General features: G+C 33.7%; 1 long non-coding RNA gene across 1 annotated transcript; it reads right to left on the reverse strand.

The window, feature by feature from the left end:
* Positions 1-3,098: 3,098 nt before the first annotated feature.
* Positions 3,099-4,397, reverse strand: LOC108663914. Its single transcript, XR_001930012.1, has 2 exons — positions 4,155-4,397; positions 3,099-4,030 (listed from the first exon to the last, which is right to left on the reverse strand). It is a non-coding gene; the product is annotated as an uncharacterized LOC108663914 (long non-coding RNA).
* Between the last annotated feature and the right edge of the window lie 217 nt (positions 4,398-4,614).

Raw genomic sequence — 4,614 nt, forward strand, 5'->3', positions numbered from 1 at the left:
ACCATTTTGCCCCTAGTTAGTGAAAATTCCGATTTGACTCCAAATTGATCCTCAAACTCCAAATTACCATTTTAAGTCATCCATGAACTATGAAACTCTTAATCTCACCTTAAAATTCCTATTTGATCTAGTTCGAGGATTAAATAAACTTTGTTGTACCTCTAGGTACAATACCGACTTTTGTAAATTTTTCGGGACTCTCCTAGCATGCAATCATGCTATCATCACATGTATGTCATGAATAGTTTTTTATAAGGTCGGGCTTTACAGATAATACTAGACATTATCTATTATTGTAATCTAATTTCTATTCCTATCATCCTACCTTTATCTAGATACTTACTTTATCAATTAGTTTTATATTGTTTTATTATATATATATATATATATGTATACACACACACTCCTGTCAATAAATAAAACTCAACACTTCCAAATCTCTACACGGCATCAAAGCTTTATCACCATGAGTATTATTCCTCAAACCTCTGCTTCTTTCTCTACTACAAAAACTGCTCATCACACCTTTTCTATCAAACTGGCTACCAAAATCTACTTGGTGTGGAAAACACAATTTTTGCCTCACTTAAACTATCAAAATCTTAATGACTTTATTGATGGAACCTCTCCTGAACCAGCCAAGATTTTTCCCGCTCCCACCACACCCCAAGAACAAATTCCCAATCCCAAAGATCAATCTTGGTTTCAAAAAGACCAGACACTTCTTTTTTCGCTGTTATCTTCTCTAACTTGCCCTCAACAACTAATAAAATCTTATGTCAAATTCCATAGCATTAATAACATCTTGATATTTTCTTTAGAAAGATTTTGAAAAGTCATTTGCAATTCCGAACACACTCTTTATCAACCGTAGGCTGAAAATGAAATCAAAATGAGCTAGAAGGAATAATATGATATGACAGACAGAACGGTTGGATTAGTTGTAATAACACTGATTTCAATTCTTTCTTTTTTGCAACATAGCATAGGAATTAAGTTCTGGGTCTTTATTCTAATTTTGTTATTAAATATTAGTTAAGTCTTCAATTTTCAATTATAATTTAATTATTTTTAATTATTTTTATAATTATTTTATTTTTTAATGAATTATTTTAATTTTATGTTATTCCTTTTAATTTTGTTATTATTTATTAGTTTTTATATTTTTCGTAAGATTAAAAGTGATTGGGCTTAATTTTGAAAAGTAAGGTTTTGAAAGACTCAGAATCTGTTTGCATATGCTTTAGTATTTTGGCCATAATTCAAGCTATACAACTCCAAATAATGTGATTCTTGGACCATTGGAAAGCTAAGAGAAGAGCTACAACTTTTATGCATACCACTTTGCCTAGTTCTGCCTCGAAGATAGAGAAAATTATATCGAAAAATAGCTGGATGTATTGTGCTAGGAATGGAAATTTGTAAAGATTGACAATTGATTTTTAGGCCTCTCATTACACTTTTAAGCCCAATTAAACCCTAGGTCAGCTCAAGGAACTTTAGGTTAAGTGTATTAGTATAAATAGGATATATTTAACAACATTAGAGAGACAACTTTTGAAAGGTTCAAGAAGCTAAAAGTTGAGGTGTAAGGCCAAATTTTTTATAAATATTTTTTTTCTCTTCTATTCTTTCCCCCTACCCCCCACATTCTCCAGCTACTTGAGAACCGTGGTGCTCAAACCTGAAGTGTAATGCTTCGGGTGAAAAAATTAGTGCACCGCAGCCCTAACCCTTTGAAAACCCTCTCATATTTTTTTTCTTCTTCTTTCACTCTTCTTTTTCTTCGACCGCCATCCCCACTCCCATTCTTCCTCCTCCTGCCAATCTATTGCCTTCCTCTGTTTTCTCTTTTTCACTCCATCTTTCTGCATATTTTTTCTACTTGGATATTTTTTTTATTTTCCCTTTGAAATCTTGCACTCCTAAGGTAAGTACTCCTCCAACCATTGGGTTGTCAATTACCTTGTGTAAAGAGAGGATGAGGTTGGTGTTCATAGTAAATTTTATAATCTTTGCTACTTGAATGATTCCATTGTGCATTTTTGTTAATGGGTTTTTTTTATACTTCCTCATGATTAATGCTTAGAGTGCAAAAAATTTTTATGATTAGTGCCAATTTCTTGGTATGCATATAATGAATTCAAGGACCTTTTGTGTAATACCCCGCACCCTCGTTGGACACAAATAAGACCTTATTGATCAAACGAATGATCGTTTGATGTGAATTTGCGTGCTAAAAAGCGACAAAGGATGAAAGGAACGTTCTAGACTAAAATGCTTCGAGCGTGCAGAAACAATAATTAAATAATAATATTTTCGTTGGAGAGGAATTAGTAAGCTAAGGATGATTCGGAAGTACACCGAGATGTAATGATGTGTTTTGGGACCAAAGAAGGCAAGTGAAAAATTTTGAAACAAAATAATATTTTATTTAATAAAATAATATTAAAATATTAATAGTTTATATGTTGTTGGAATTAGTCATGAAAAATGGAATATGACTAATTTAAGTGGGGGAGAAGAAGTAAAGAAGAATTTTGAAGGAAAACAACGATAATTGTGACAGTGTGATTTTATTAAATCGAGCTAACATGGGTAAGTAAATGTTTAAATATTATGGTGACACCGCATTGAAATGCGATCTCGATATTTTGATTATACACGTGTAAGAAAAGGAAGATAGAAGAAAATTAGAATTTTTACATGTGTCGGAAGAATTAATTTTAAAATATGAAAATTGGAGGGAGGTGTATTAAATAAAATGAATTTAAGGCATAATATGTAAATTTTATTGTTTTGAAGAAATAAAAATAAAATGAAAATAAAATGGATGATAAAATAATGAAGAAAAGATGTTGAAAAGTCAAATAATATTTTTATATGTGCATGAGTCAAGAATGGTGTGAATGTGGTTTGGATGGGAATGAAGAAAAGTCAAAGTCATTTGGAAGAATACTAAATTAGAACCAAGTGAAATGGGTGGCCGGCCAAGTGAATGGAGTAAAGAAATGAAAAGGAAATAAACAAAGAAAGAAGAATGTAAAAATGATGGTGAGGCTGGCCACGTGAGATGAAAGAAAGGTGTAGATACTTGATTTGGGTTAATAGCTATTCTCTAAAGAATTATGTTACAACATAATGTTGTATAGAGAACAACTCGAACAAGTGAAGTGCTACTTCACGCAGAATAACTAGAACAAGTGAAGCGCTACTTCACGCAGAACAGCTAGAACAAGTGAAGTACTACTTAAAGCAGAACAATTAGAATAAGTAAAGCATTACTCCATATGGAACAACTAAATACAAGTAGAACAACTACTTTGAATAGAATAACCACTTCACTTGGATGACAATGAAAGTAACTCAGAATAAGTGATAAGGTTCATGGGTTACTGTCATCTTGGGATGTTCCGGAGAGTTTGGCTTGGTGGCTCAAATATGGAGGTAGTTAAGAGGTCTTCCTCTTAACCCTTTCCTAAAGTACAAGTGTTTCACCCTCTTACCTTGTTCTCGTATACCTATTCATGTACAGCTTCTTCTCCTGTACCTATTCTCGTACAGCTTCTTCTCTTATACCTCTTCTCACACAACTTTTTCTCTTGTACATATTCTTGTACAACTTCTTCTCTTGTACCTTTTCTTGTACACCTCTTTTCTATTACCTTTTACTTGAGAACAAGTCTTATTACATCTAATCACAGTAATGGTTACTCACATTAATGTTCTTCATAATAATGTCATTTATTAGGCGCATTAAATCCTATTCTTGAGTAACCGTCACTTTTAGCACTATATATAGAGCCTCACAATTCATTTAGAGGGACTTTTCTCCCCCCTCTAAGCTAACAGATTCTCAACTTGAGAGCTTCTCTCTCTAATTCTTTTCTACTCTTTAATCCTCTTATTACTTTATTCTACCTGCCATTACACTTAGTACTTCAGGAACTGCTCCAATCTTCCTCTCTGCCGCCTCTGGCGCATCCTTATACTTGTTTGCAATGCTTCCTCTCCCTATCACAAGAACCCCCTTTACAAAAGGAAAAAAAGATAAGAGAGAAAAGTTAAGTCGGTTAAGTCAGGAAGAAAAATAAAGGAATGAAAAACCGTGGGAGAGGAAGAAAGAAATGAAGAGAAAAAGGGAGAGAAAGAACCGTGGGAGAGGAAGAGAAAAGAGAACGATTTTGCTGCACTTTGAGGAAGGAAAAAGAGAGCTTTTGCTGTAATTTTTGAAGGAAGAAGAAAGCTGAAAATTTGTGAGGTAAGAAAGCTGAATTTTGAGGTTATGTTGCTGGAATTTTTTAGGTTATTATGGTTGATTTTGGTGCTGAAAATTCAAGGTTTTTGCTGCTGAAATTGTGTGAATTTGTGTCACGACCCGGAACTTCCCTCGAGCCCGTGACATTTATCGCGAGGCCCCGATGGGCACTCATCTCCCGAAATGCCAACCGAAACCCCGCAAGGCTTAATATCTCTCATTTCCCCCTGTGAGTAACCGTTGCCAAATTTTATGTTCTAAAGGACTTTGAGCTATTTCCAACTTAAAACTGATAAAATAAAAATTTTTGTCTCACAGGGGTATTTTGGTCATTTTCCATTGAAAATTTCGAAACC

This window comes from Theobroma cacao, unplaced genomic scaffold (genome assembly GCF_000208745.1).
Source record: "Theobroma cacao cultivar B97-61/B2 unplaced genomic scaffold, Criollo_cocoa_genome_V2, whole genome shotgun sequence".
Lineage (NCBI taxonomy): Eukaryota > Viridiplantae > Streptophyta > Magnoliopsida > Malvales > Malvaceae > Theobroma > Theobroma cacao.